Raw genomic sequence first — 14,997 nt, forward strand, 5'->3', positions numbered from 1 at the left:
CAATTCCAGAGGCCTGAAAAACTTACATTGCAACTAGATGAAGCCTTAACAGATGTTATTTTGATCATGGGGCAGCAGCTGCCTCAGATTGAGGCAGACTCCTTTAAAAAGGGTTGCCATTGTGTGAGCCAAGCTTAAGTCAGCAAAAGGGTGAAAACCCAGGGACGTTAGCCAGAAAATAATGTGTCTGTGACAACTGAACCAAAGGGTTCCCACAGCTGAAGTAGGTGGTATTGGCCATGAGGATCTTCACCCCATTTAAACTGTTGAACCAGCCAAAAGCATTGCAAGTTCTTTCGGTTGAGCCATGAGCAGCTTCCTGTTTGAAACAGCCACGCTGTTTGAAACTAAAGGTAAATGTAAAGCTTTGCCGACCTGGAGAGGCCCTTTCTCTTCATGCCATCTGAACTCTTCCTACACTTCTATGTTTGCCTCAGCTGCTTATAGTACAGATATTAGCTGGACCTTCCATGCTCCCTACTGTCCACAGGCATCAGAATGGCCTCCTCAAAAATTGATTCAAAAAATTTCTGACTCTACTTCCCTCACCTTCTCCTGGTCCACACACTTTAGTAAGGCAGTTTGGTCACCAAATGCAGCTGTCCTTAGAAAGGGATCATTTCCTCTTGTCTGCTTTCTGGGTAATGATCAGGACAAAAGGGATGGGAGGTGATATAGACTTATTTTGAAAATTTGAGATTTCTTCCTGATCGTTTCTGGGCACAGGATGTCTTTCTCTCCCCTGATAGTAACCCCAGGCCAGCCTGGTTGGTATACCCTCCAGATGGCAGCCCAGTCAAAAGGGGTCCTGGGAGATTCAAACTTAATTCTGGTTCTGGCACTGGAACTCTCTAGTTGGATTGACAGGGTCCTAGATCATAAGGATAATTACCACTTGATTGAGCACACAGTCAACAAAGCCTCCTACAGTGGCCCACACAGGCCAATGTATGAGGCATAATGGGTCTCTATAACTTTTATAAAAATGTCCAAATCACTCATGCACCTCTTTCTCTGAGTAAAAGGTCTGGATGTGCTTAGAGGATGATTGCAGAAGAAATGAAATTATAGATACTGGAATTGGATGCACCAATGTTGTTTTGTTTTGGGTGTGTGAGAAAGATTGGCCCTGAGCTAACATCTGTGCCAATCTTCTTCTATTTCACATGTAGGGTGTCACCACAACATGGCTTGACAAGTGGTGTTTAGGTCCACGCCCGGGATCCAAACCTGCCAAGCAGATCGTGTGAACTTAATCACTAAGCCACCAGCTGGACCTGAGGATGCACCAATTTTGAAGCAACCGAGGGCAGACAACACCAACAGCATGTGGGATGGGGCACTTCAGAGCCCAAGAAATACAGGGGAGACAGGGATGTGAATGATCTTTGTTTTTTAGACTCACCCCTGGAGGCTTCCTCACAGAGGAACACATCCTGGGTAGGTTTTCCCAAACCGTTACAAGTGCCTCAGATGTCACTGACTGCTTATCCTCTGCCCGATGCTCTGACTGTCATTTGACCACCTGTTCTCCTTACCTCACTGAGAAGTCAATCAGAAAAGCAGACGATGACCCCAGCTCCTGCACCTCCCACAAAAAACATCTGTTAATACCTCCAGGTGTCTTCTCCACCCCTATTCTCATAACTATCATCAAGTCATTTCCCAGAAAGACAAATGCTAACCAGCCAGTGGTATGGACAAACAGGACAGGTCGGACTGACTGCCCTCAGGTAGTCCTTCTGAAAACAAAGACCAAACTCAAATATTTAAACTGAACTGGGAATTTTAAGATTTACCAGCTGGCCAAAAGGTTATGTTGGAGGCACCGCCAACATCTCCTTCTAAATAATATACGTCCTATGACGTATGTTACGAACAATTATGAACAACACTTTCCTTCCATGGGCATGAGGTACACCCTTGGGACTGCGCTTCTTTTGTGGAACCCGTGCGTTAACCTCCCTGCCTTCTGAAAACACAGTGACTTGCAACTTAGCAGTGGTCCTAAGAAATCTTCCAGTGTTGAAGGAAGCATCACTGGCAGATCCTGCAGCCCTCAGAACTGCGGTGATCTCTCCAAAAAGAGGTTACCTTTGGTGACTTGAGAGGGGTTCCCAGAGAGATAACTGATCTGTTACTTATGCAGTTGTATGCAGTTATCCCTATCTCAGAAGTCATCCAATTTGAAAAGGTCGTTCAGAATTAGTCCCTGAAGTGCTCAATGCTACCACCTCTTCCCTGGGAGGCATTTAAGTTGGCCTCAGCTCACTGGTCAGCGTTGTAATGGATGAGAGAATTACCCTAGACTTCCTCTTTGAGGCCCAAGACAGAGCCTGTGCAATCACTGATACATCCTGCTGTACCTGGATTAATGCCTCAGGCCAACGGGAAACGCCAGTACAGAAACTTAAGGAGCAAAATCCCCTGACCTTCTAAGGTCGAACCTGATGACAGATCGGATTTGTTCTCCTGCCTGGGTCTGGAACCCTGGGAGGCATGGTGGGGGTCAATACTGCAGGCTGGCCTCATCCTGCTGATTGGAGCCCTACTGATAATAGCTTAATTAAATGCTGTATGAGACAAATTGAACAGATTTAGTGTCAGCCTCTATTGGCCAACGGAATGGTCCACTCCTGGAGAATTTTGCAGGATCCAAGTCAATGTGGATAGACTTGCTTATTGTCTAGTATAATAAAGATAATGTTTACTTTTGCAACAAAGAGCAGGCATGCTTGCTTTCCATTGTAAAATATTTGGGTGTTCTAAGGTCAGCTTCCTCCCTATTATATGTGCAGGCGTCACTTGGCCCTTTTTGCACCACCCTATGGAAACTGGGGCTTGGGGAACAAGTGCCTTGGCACCTGCTATTGCTGTGAGTAATAAAGTCCTTTGCCTTTGACCTTAGAGTCTCAAGTCTCCTGCCAGCCTCCATAAAATTGTGACAGACTAATTTCTTAGCTGGCAAATGGGGTAAATGTCAGAGGCTTCACAGTTCTTGACGCGAATCCATCTTATTTATAATGCGCCTAATGGGTTAAAGCTTTCCACCAAGTTAACCTAGGACAATCCTCTTCCTGTCCACTCATGAAAGAAGAACTACTGAGGAACCGGGATAACGTTTGCTGTCCTTCACAGCTTCCCCCAATTTGTGGGCTTGGCCATGCTCTTTAAACAGTCATCTCCCAGAGGGAAAAATTGCCTCAATGGATCTCTCCAGGCTCTTCCTCTTGTGCTCTCTTGTTCTGTCCTATCTCACACCTGTTGCCTGTTTGTCCACCTTATTGTAGCGGTCACTGTTGGTTGGCTATCCGGCATCCATTCTCTACCATTCTCCAACCCCTTCAGGATGAGTTTTTGATGGAACCCAACCCCACTCAGACATTAGCTTATTTCCAAGCAGTCAGAGGAAGCTGACCCCACCTCCAGCTTCAGAGATGAAATTGATTGGTCTGAGAGTAACCTATTCATTCCTTTTGCCAATAGATCAATTCTGGTCAATGAGATGTTAGAGGAAATCTGAGGAGGAATTTCTCTGGAATATTATCTTTCTCTCTTAAAAGAAAGCCACAGAAAGAAACACCCTATTTCTAGATGTGATGTTTGAAGCTTCTGTAGCCATTTGCCAGCAGCCTGAAAATGAAGCTACTATTCAGGATAGCAGAACAGCAATGATGGCCACGTGGTGCTGCTTATTTATTCACTGTGAAGCCCACCCTCCACCTGGGCTTCCTGCTATGTGAGATAATACATTTCCTAAATGTTTAAGTCTGTGTGAGTAGAGGATTCTATTACTTGTTACCATGTATTGAACTAAGTTCTGGCACCCTTCTAAGTAGCTTAAATGAATTCATGTAGTTAAGGCTTATAACAAAACTTGATTATTTCCCTCATTTGGAAAATAAGGAAACTAAGAGACAGAGATTAAATATCTTGCCCAGGTAACAAAGCTAGTTAAGTGACAAAGATAGGATCTGAACCCTACCTTTGGCTCAGAATCCACAGACATAACCACTTTGTGACTTTTTGCTATGCTACTACTTGTAGCCTAAAGTATCCCCACTGATATTGGCTATTGTTTGCTTCTCGAGGACACCTCAACCGATACTAGGCTTTGGAGCCATTTGGCTCCAAGTCTATGGCTGCAGGCCCGCTTCACCTTCCCACGTCCACCTGCAGGGCCCACTGTCAGGCCAGGAAAGGCAGTCAGATATCACCATTTCACTTGAGTTCCCATTTGAACACCTAGGAAGGCAGCCAGAAATTAATATGTGAGCTCTTATTTTACATTCCGTTTCCTTTAAGCAACTTGATACGCTCAACCTTTCCAAAGCGCCTCCGCTGTGTGGATCAAATGCCAGCTTTCAAAAGAGAACATTTGCTCTTACAATCTGCCTGGCAGCAACTATGAACTTTTACATTTGTCCTGTCACCACTGAGGAAATAGACAAGCAGCTCCTCAATACTATCTAAGGGGTATATATTTATACATAAAATTATGATATTATATACTTATATATATAAAAAATATATATTTTTAAGCAAAGCTTATATAGTCATAAGAAACTCCAGAGGCCAGCCCCACGGCTGAGTGATTAAGTTCACCTTCTCCACGTTGGCAGCCTGGGGTTTGCTGGTTCAGATCCTGGGCACAGACCTGCACACCGCTCATGAAGCCATGCTGTGGTGGCATCCCACATAGAAGAACTGGAATGACCTACAACTAGGATACACAACTATGTACTGGGGCTTTAGAGAGAAAAAAGTGGGGGAAGATGGGCAACAGATGTTAGCTCAGGGCCTATCTTCCTCACCCAAAAAGAAACGAATTGTCAAAGATCATAACCTGTGACCTAGTCATGTTAAAAAAAAAAAGAAGAAAGAAATTCCAGCTTCTAGCAAAGCCTTATATATTCTTCTCCCAATTTTAATCACTTGACAAACGGCACTGTTACCCTCACGTTACATGACACGAGAGCAGGAGAAGACAGTCGTGATTAACAGATCAGGATTTACCTTTGCTTCCCTACGCTTTGTCCTGGGAAGTCCTTTCCCCTCTCCTCATTGAGAGTTCTTGCCTGCTGACCACACCTTCCCAGCTCATGATCAGGAGAGAACTCTGGACTTTGCACTGAGATACTTCTGCAGTTCATCTTCCCCGCCAACCCCACTGCCTCCCATCACCGCCGTCAATAATCTACCAGGTACATTTCCAGAATTCTTTTAAAAAAATCATGAAAGGAACTAGGCAAGAGGTGAAAGGCATTCTAAGTCTGCAGGCAGAGGTGGCTCTGTTTGATTAAGTCAGGAGTGTACTATTGCTTAATTGTGGGGTGGCACGCCTTCAATGCTAAGCTGGTTGAAGATACAATAGGAATGTTGAGTCACTCATTTCCAGATTTTTCTGAATCAGAAGGTGTGTTATTGTGAATGAAATGGAGAGAAAAATTTCACATTTGAGAGATTCTAGAATGTTAAAGGGTCTCCTTCGATCCAAACATAGAGGAGTGGGGTTTTTCCCCCTAAAATCTTTTATTACAAACATCTAAAGTTTCCTTTTAAAAAGTTCCTAAAGGAAGAAGATGGTCCAAACTGATCTGAATTTAGAGCTCATAAATGATAGTCTCCTTCGTAACTCATCTGGGGCTTTGAAGATACAGGTCGGAGCCTTGAAAGGTCTCATTTTCAAATGGATAGCTAAAGAAGAGGATTTTCAGAGAGGGTTGAGATTTTTCTACGTGCGCACTATGGAAGAAATTATCTATTTATTTTACATTTTAAAAATTCAAGCATTCTTTTCTCTAGAAAAAAATAAGAGAAAAATGATGCTGGAATAGGAAAAAAAGATGGAGGAACTACAATTATGAAAGGCTTATGTGTTCTGTTAAAATGCTTTGCTCTCTGAGAGTCCTCCTGGTTTCTTAACAGCATAGTTCAATGCCAAGGAGATGGTCAGGGCAATGTGCTTATTTTTTGGAATAAAGTACCAATCCCCATTTTCGATGACACGTATTTACTTAGTTATTCTTATAATAACATTATTTTTTGTATGGTATACTATAGTATGGTATACTAGTATTCTTTTTTTCTGATTTTAAAAGCAACATATGTTTAATGTAGAAAATTAAAAAAACATTTCTTCATTCAAACAATAAGTATTTTTGAGATCCTGCTACATGTATGCATTAGGAATGCAATACCAAACAAAACAGACATAGTCTCTGTTCTCATGGAGTTTAGAACTGGATGGAAAGCACACAGAAGGAAAGTCATTCGTTTACTCATTCAACAAATATGTATTGAGCATCTCTTTTTATAGCCAAGTGAAAACTGCCTGTATTACCAGTCTTTAACTTCGCTGCTACATTTTGATAAGTAAGTAGGCAGACAGCAGGTAGGAAGATAGATAGACAATCTGATGAATAGATAGATAGATAGAAAGATAAATAGATAGATAGATAGACAGACAGACATAAAACTTCATCTTGAACACTTCCTGAATGAATGAATTGTTGAGTTACTATAAACTTCTCCATAAACTCAAAATGAAAATACACACCTACGACTTTTATTTTTCCCAAGTAATAGCTTAAGAACACATCTGTTGCGTAAGCAGGAAGCAAAGGAGCTTCCTCTGGAGGATGTTCTCTTCTTGAACAGTCCAAGAAGCCTGGTGCTTTCAAGGTTTAAAAAGGGCAGTCAGTGTCCCCTTCCTATGCTCTGAGTGTTGCGGGATTTAGGGCACAGCTTTTTTTTTTTTTTTTTTTTGAGGAAGATTAGCCCTGAGCTAACTACTGCCAATCTCCCTCTTTTTGCTGAGGAAGACTGGCCCTGAGCTAACATCCATGCCCATCTTCCTCTATTTTATACGTGGGATGCCTACCACAGCGTGGCGTGCCAAGCGGTGCCATGTCCGCACCAGGGATCCGAACCTGAGAACCTCGGCCACCGAGAATTGGAATGTGTGAACTTAATTGCTGGGCCACCAGGCCGGCCTCAGGGCACAGCATTTTAAGATTACACGGACAGCCCCTTTTCTGGGGCATCAGCCAGCCCTAGAAGAGCTGGGTCAGACCTGAGCCCTGACCCTCTTGCCTTCCTCTGGGTCCACCTAAAATGTTTTTCTCAACCCACAGTGAGAAATACATTTACTCAACTGAATAAACACACACACACTTATGTACGTGAATTTGAAACAAAAGTTTGGCAAAAATTATCCTTACTACATGTGATCCATACTGATATAGTGTTTCTCTATTCTATTCTGTCATTTTATTTAAAAACATTCGTTGTGATCCATTAAGGGTTCAAGACCCACAGTTTGAGGAGCACTGATCTAAACTTTGGCCAGCTTTTCTATTTAACCCTCAGAGTCAAGGAGGGTCTGGTTATGCCCCATTTCCTTGGACACTGGAGATGAAAGTGAACCCTTTTAAGGCAGCTACCTTCAGAGCCTCAGGGTCTGAGGAAGTCACTCTCAGTGACTTAAAGTGGCGCCTCCTTCAGCAGGGCCCTAGCCCTGCCCTTGCACAAGCAACTTGATGGCGCTAACCCCTTCTCTTCCGGAAAGTGAGTCTACTTTCATTGAAAACAAATGATTTCCTGACATAACTCTTGCTGAAGAAGAGAAAAAATAACTTGAGATTTCTTCTGACCTCAACAAGGACAACAATTAAAAATCAGGTACTATTTTAAAAAATTATATAATATGTGAAATCAAAATAGCAGTTACTCTTGGGGCACAGTGACTGGACGGGAACAGGAAGACGGCTTCTTTTTCTTGACCTAGGTGCTGGTTTACGTGCGTGTGTTCAGGCTATGAAGGTTCAGTGTATCCCGCTCAATCCCCAAAATAACTCTGTGAACCTGAAAGCCCGTCAAGAACTGAATGATAATTACATTGTGGAATATTCATACAATGGAATACCATACAGAAATATGAGAGAGCAATTTACAACTTACAATCACATAATAATGGATTTAAGGGAAATGTTGCTTCATGATCAAGGTGCTAGTTATACGGGTGTGTTCAGTTTGTGAAAATTCGTTACAGCTTAAAAAGTCGCCATAGCTCTATGAGAAAATAGTTATTACCATTTCCATTTGCAGATGGAAGGTCCAAGGTTCTGAGAGGCTGATGACTTGGCCAAGGTTGCACATTCCTTAAGTGCTGGGATTGGATCCAGGCTGCCTGGCTCCAGGGCTCAGGTCGATAACCTTCTTTTTTGTTGTTTTTTTTTTTTCCTGAGGAAGATTAGCCCTGAGCTACCTCATCTTTTTGCTGAGGAAGACTGGCCCTGAGCTAACATCTGTGCCCATCTTTCTCTACTTTGTATGTGGGACGCCCGCCACAGCATGGCTTGATGAGCAGTGCGTAGGTCCACACCTGGGATCCGAACAGGCAAACCCTGGGCCTCCAAAGTAGAGCGTGTGAACTTAGCTGCTGCACCACCAGGCCAGCCCGATAACATTCTGATGAGTGGTATCTGCCTGGAAATCACGACTCTGCAGGCCTTGATAAAAGAGCTTGATACTAGGCCTTTCAAATAACCTATAACATTGTAACAGGTTTCCCTGCAGCTTTTGTGTGTGTGTGTGCATGAGTGTGTGTGTGTGTGTGTGTGTGTGTGTGAGTGTGTGAGTGAGGAAGATTGGTCCTGAGCTGACATCTGTTGCCAATCTTCCTCTTTTTGCTTGAGGAAGATTGTCACTGAGCTAACACCTGTGCTAGTCTTCCTCTATTTTATGTGGACACCACCACAGTGTGTCTTGACAAGCGGTGCTAGGTCTGCGCCCAGGATCCAAACCCGCAAACCCTGTGACTGGGCCACCTCTCCTTGTGGCTTTTCTACTCACTCTTTAATGGCAATGTCTTACTTCTAATCATGGAGTCTAATGTGTAATAGTGAGATAGCAACCACACAGAAAGACTGTATTCTAAGTAGCCAACGTTTCATACAACATAAGAAAAAGAATTTATATTCATAAACCAGGATAATATGACACAAATCTAAAATACATAAAAATATAATGTGGGGTGCAAACTGATTTTTTTATTAATAGCCTTTATTTTTTACAGCAATTTTAGGTTATAGAAAATTGAAAATACAGAGTTGGTATACCCCTTAGTATCCACCCCTGCCAGTTTCTTCTATTATTAATATCTTGCATTATTGGTGCATTTATTACAACCGATGCACCAATATTGTTACATTATTATCACCTAGAGTCCATGGTTTCTATTAGGGTTCACTCTTGGTGTTGTATATTCTATTCTATTGTCTATTTCTCCTTGCAGTTCTATCAGTTTTTGCTTCACATATTTTGTCGCTCTGACCTTTGTGCATGTGTTTATTTTAATTGACAGCTGTGAAGAGAGACTTAGTAAAAACAAGAACACAAACTTTGTCCCAGGGACACAGTCCCAGAACGGAGACTGCGCCAGGCACGTGGGAAGAACAAACAGTGAGAGTACAGAGGGCAAGTGCCTACTTCACTGGACAAACCATCACTCGTCCGACACCTCTCAACACTGCTGTTTTCTGAATGAAATCCCTGGAAGGAACCTCTCAGGAGCGAGTCTCCCAGTTCTCCAGTCTCATTTATCATAACAACTACCTTGCAATGGAGTCAGCCCCAAGGTTCTTAATAAGGGCTCTTTAAAAATTTATTTTTAAATGTGAACTGATTTACTTAACTCATTCGTAATTTAAAAAACAAACGAAAACTAATAAAGAAGTATCATTGTCATACGTTATGGAAAACTTTGCCCAGACCCCCACCCTCTACTTCCACATAAAGACATTATCACTTGCACTGAAAAAAGCGTAATCCTAAAGATGTGAACACCTTTCAAAAGGGCGGATTTCCTTCCTTTTCATGACAATGACACAATAAATGTCCTTAATACAAATGTGTATGTACAATGTGCCATCCTTGTGACTTTTTTGCTTTCTCATTTATTATGATATTCTTTAGGAAATGGGTTTAAACTGTGGATGGAGTATTTGTATTGAAGGAAGAAGAAAGTTCTGGAGAGTAGGAGTTGAAGGCCTTAGGTGTCTACCTTAGAACTTAGCTCTCTGGGTTTACTGTGGTTAGGGGGCCTGACTGGAACAAGAGGAACAGATCGCACGATACCGGACACCTCCTGTAAACAGCCCAGGTCCTCCTGACCCCTATTCCGGCTGTGCTGCCATGATCAACGTCTCTCAAGATTCAACCAGCTTTGCCAGGGCTTCTCTAACGCTGACATAGGGATACCCCTGGGGACCTGCTCCCCAAAGGGTAGTTAACTCTCCAAGTGGCAAAAATAGGAGAGGAACCTATGGACAAACGCTTCCTTTTTCCTTCCCTTGAGTGGATAGTTTTGAGGCATCTTTTGCAATTCTTAAAAGATTCTCAAAAGTAACTGTTTGCCCTTAGGGGTAACCAACTGTTGAGAAGGAAAATAACTTTCCTTCTACGCTTCTGGTGTTCTTGGCTGAGACACTCACTGTAATAAAGAATAGATTAATGGGAGAAAAATAAACAAAAGTTTAATAACATGTAAACTTGAGAAAAACCCAGGAAAGCAGAGTAACTCTCCAAAATGGAGGAGGCCCTCACCTTAAATACCAGCCTCAGCTGAAGACAAAAGAGGGTGTTGGAGGTGGGGAGAGTCAGGGCCTTTAAAGAGAAGGAAGGCAATTCTCAGGTACATGAAAAAGAGCAAATGTTTGGTAAATAAATGTTTGGTGTCACATAGAAACAGCGGGGCACAGAGGGGAGTGCAACAAACAGGCTTTTCTGGGTTCCTCCCTATCTACCACCTAGTTCATATTATGCTATGGTAAGAGCTTGCTTCCTGGAGCAGATTTTTTTAATTTACCTGAATTCCTTTAGGCAGTTAAGGGGTAGGTGACAAGAAAAACTTTCTGAGCCTTTTGTTTCTTAAAAATAATCAGCCTAAAATAACCCTTATGTTAGAAAGACACATTTTGGGGTGGCAAATTTTGTTCCTCTTCACAACCCATAGGGGTAATGCATTTTTGCACTGGTTTTCTCTCCATTCCTTTTTACTCTGATCCCTCATTCCAAGCTCCCAGTTATCACGTTCAACTAACTGCACACCAGCTCTTGTCTCAGGCTCTACTACTGGCTAAGACGACTATCTTTCACCTTCCAGCACTCCTCTTTAGACCCGTTATTGAGTGACTATTAGTTTGGTAGTGGTAATGATTGTTATGGGTCTTCTTTTATCAGTCTCAGCTATTTTTTCAAATTAAATCATCCTATTCTTAGCAAAGTTTCCAATAGATTACCATCCACAATCATCGTTCATTTTTATTGCATTTCTCTATATCGTGTTTCCTTTCTATACCTCTCAAACTGAAGCACCCCCTACTCAAATAGCATGTTTTATAAAAGAGTTCTGAGTAATGCCTGATATGATGAGTTTATTCCTGCAAGGATAGTGAGGCATGGAAACCCATGAATATCTGAACTCTCTGGGCCCAGGAAATCAGAGTCCATGGGTTGTCTGAGGCCCACAGTGAGAGCAGAGGCCTTCAGGACCCACTATAGGGCTTCTCTGCCAGCAGCACTCAGCTATTCCCCACTAGTCTGCGCCTATTGGGATCCAGCTGTTTCTGAAACTAGCCTGTTTCTCTGTTTCACCTATTTGCTCCTCTACTTAAAGCGTCTGCTTGCTGCTAGTTTCCATTTTATGATAATAACAAGGGCTTGTTCTGACTCCTCAAGGCCTGTACTCTTGTCTTTTCCCTTGTTGCCCTACATCATGGCAGCTCTGTGGGCTTCCTGTCATGTCCACTTCTGCTATGCTAAAAATCTTCTCTTCCTGTTTCCTAATCAGAAGGGAGGTGGGGGAGAGAGAGATTGAGAGAGACAGAGTCCCATTCCATCTTTTTGTGCTGAGTCATATCAGAAGCTGCTGGTCAGCCCATAAAGTCGCCCTCCTTAAGAAAGCTTAGAAAACCCAAAATGTTATATTTGTAATCCTCATTATGACCCCAAAGGATTCAGAAAATATACAACTATTATGGGCATCCTAAAGCATTTTTTATTGTGCTAAAACAGACAACATAAAATTTACCGTTTCAAATCCTTTTAAGCGGACAGTTCAGTGGCATTAAGTACATTCACATTATTGTGCAACCACCTATCCATCTTCAAAACTCTTTCATCACCCCAAACTGACACTCTGTACCCATGAAACAGTAAATCTCCATTGCCCCATCCCATAGCATTTTGCCTACCTTTGCTGAGTTTATGTATTCTGACTTGTGTTAGCATTAGTCAGTCATTAACCGTCTTTTCACCTAACTGCTTGAGCGTTCTGCCCGACGGGACTAGAAGGTTAGCTAGTGAGTTCAGTTAAGCGATGCCAGCTGTGTAGGATTGGGGCCTGGGTTTCTCAGTAGGAGGGAAGACATCTAAGCTGAGTCATCATGCTCTGAAAAAGAAAAGGGAAATAAACAGGGATCTTTATTGTCAATAATAGGCATTATGATATCCATTTTTCAAATTAGGATACTGATGCCCAGAACATATAAATAATTGTTGGTGATCACGCCGCCAGAGTGACTGAGTCCAAAACGGAGGCTCGTTTCCCCTCTCCTCCAGGCAGGTTCTGCTTTTTGGTTCCATGCCATTTAGGAGACTGTACTTTCAAAGTTACGGTGACTACTTTGTGTTGGGCTCCAAGGGAGAGAGAGAAAAAGACTGAGGTTTTGCTTTCAGGGAGCTCACAGATCTTAAAGCCTCAAAGTGCTGCTCACTAGTGGCTCACCAGGCAAGTTCTTACCTCCAGGCTGTCATCACCTACTCAGACCTAAGCAGGGTCATATGAGGAGGTAAAGGGTGAAAAGCTGGATTGTCTTTAGTCAGCGCTGATGAACGACTCGGTGAAATATACAGCGAGGAAACAGCCTGTAATCCACACTACGTTAAAAAGAAATAGCCCGTTTCTTCAAATAGCCAACTCCTCTAGGGCACTTAAAATGTCATTTGATTTAAAAACTTAAAGGTGCTACAGTTTTTTTGGAAAATGTATAATCAGTTTTCAAAACCCTTTTCATCCGCTGTACCAACGGTTGAGCGCAAGGAAGCAAGGTCCTGATGAAGCTGTGTCCTATCCAGCAGGCGGGCCACTGCTTCCCTTACTTTTCCAGCAGGTGTGTTTGCTTGGCACATGGTCTCCAGTGTGGAGGATGGCTGGCCCCGCATGCCCTTACATAATCCTTCCCTTCAAAGAAAATCCTGTTTCCACATTTTGGCTCTCGCAGCCCACGGTTTGTATAAGTCATTCACTTCAGGCTGGCAAGACCCAGAGCCGCCAGAAGAGCTCCTATCCCACCCTCACCTGTGGGGATCCCCTCCCCCTTACACACACAGAATTTAGTTACCTGTCTTCTCACTTAAAAACATAAGGAGAGCAGAGCGTGATGATTAAGACTTCAGGCTCTTTACTCAGGCGTCTAGATTCAAATTCGCCGCTTACTGGGCAAGTTCTTTGATCTCTCTCAGTCTCAGTTTCTTCATCTGAAAATGGGGATAATAATAACCTCATAGGTTAAGTTAATTTTTATACAAGTGCTTGGAACAACCCAAATGTCCATCAACAGATGAATGGATAGGCAAAATGTCACAGAACGAACAATGAACATACTATTCAGCCTTAAAAAGGAATGAAGTTCTAATACATGCTCAGTGTGGATGAACCTTGAGACATTATGCTAAGTGAAATAAGCCAAACACAAAAGGCCAAATACTGTATGATTCCACTTGTACGGGGTACCTAGAATAGTCAAATACATAGAGACAGAAAGTAGAACAGAGGTTACCATGGGCTGGAGGAGGGAGAGAATGGGCAGTTAATGTTTACTGGATATAGAGTGTCAGTCTGGGATGATGAAAAGTTTCTGGAAATGGATGGATGGTTGCACACAATGTGAATGTACTTAATGCCACTGAACTGTACACTTAAAAACAGTTAAAATGGTAAGTTGTATGACGTATATTATGCCATAAAAAAAGTAAAAAAGTATATCACGCCACAATAAAAAAAATGTTTTTAAGTGAACTGGGTCTGCTACATAGCAAATTCTGTGTGCTGTGTGGTATCTCTTGCACTATTGCCTAATGTTTTTCTTTAACTCTTGCATTTTTATTCAGCATTCAGTTTGATGTCCTCTCTCCTACTTCAGGGCAAGGGCTGTGTCATGCTTTGGCTCGTCCTTCACTGTATCTGCCTATGAACCGTGCATCTTGTTAGACCCTGTAAATCATTGACTGATAGTACAGATTCCAATAACCTGTGTAAAATAATGCGGCCCATGCTTTTACTCCAGTAGAGTGGATCTCAAAGTTTTTTCTGTGGGAGGCTGTTAGTATGGTGACTAACAGCTAAGATTTGGAGTCAGTCAGACCCTGATTTACGTTCCAGTTTTGCCATTTACTAGCCGTGTATTACTAGCCGTTTACCTTTGGGAAAGGTACTCTTTCTTCTCAGCTTCTGCTCACCTGTTATTAGGATTACTAATATGTTACTTTCTCATATTTTTGTGCTGGTAAAAATGAAATAACATGTTAAGAACATGGCCCTGGGGATGCCATAAATGATAGTTAATATACACATTTTTTATCCTAGCAATACTGCACCTTAACTTCATCACTCTGAGAGTTTCTGAAACTGGCCTTTTCCCTTAAAGCTGATGAAATCCCTGCTCTACTGTGGGTGTTTCTGCAATGAAAGACAATGTCTTGAGACCATAAGTGCTCAGGACGATTGTGGGCCTTACTCTGCTCCCCAGGTCCAGCAGTCTCAGATGCACCAGGACGATTCTAAAAGTGCAACAGAGTGAAAGTAGAGGCTTTCTCAACTCAGAGGTAGTTCGCACTCAATGCAGATGGCTGTTCTTGGATATGAATAGCTGCTCAGAGCCCTTAAGGGAAACGATACCAAGCAAAGTTAGAGCCAAAAGCCTGGTCTCTCTC

At 42.5% G+C, this 14,997-nt stretch overlaps 2 long non-coding RNA genes across 11 annotated transcripts in view; one reads left to right on the forward strand and one right to left on the reverse strand.

Annotated features, from left to right (window-relative positions):
* The first annotated feature begins 5,075 nt into the window (after nt 1–5,075).
* LOC124229976 (uncharacterized) lies at nt 5,076–9,916 on the forward strand. Its single transcript, XR_006886045.1, has 2 exons — nt 5,076–5,204; nt 9,368–9,916. It is a non-coding gene; the product is annotated as an uncharacterized LOC124229976 (long non-coding RNA).
* Nucleotides 9,917–10,042: 126 nt separating this feature from the next.
* Nucleotides 10,043–14,997, reverse strand: part of LOC124229975 (uncharacterized) — a 37,884-nt gene continuing 32,929 nt past the window's right edge. For all 10 annotated transcript variants that reach the window (XR_006886040.1, XR_006886037.1, XR_006886044.1 and 7 more), the window contains 2 exons: nt 13,407–13,542; nt 10,043–12,454 (listed from right to left, as the gene is read on the reverse strand). This is a non-coding gene — a long non-coding RNA (uncharacterized LOC124229975). The remainder of the gene's footprint in view (nt 12,455–13,406; nt 13,543–14,997) is intronic.

Source organism: Equus quagga, chromosome 18 (genome assembly GCF_021613505.1).
Source record: "Equus quagga isolate Etosha38 chromosome 18, UCLA_HA_Equagga_1.0, whole genome shotgun sequence".
Classification (NCBI taxonomy): domain Eukaryota; kingdom Metazoa; phylum Chordata; class Mammalia; order Perissodactyla; family Equidae; genus Equus; species Equus quagga.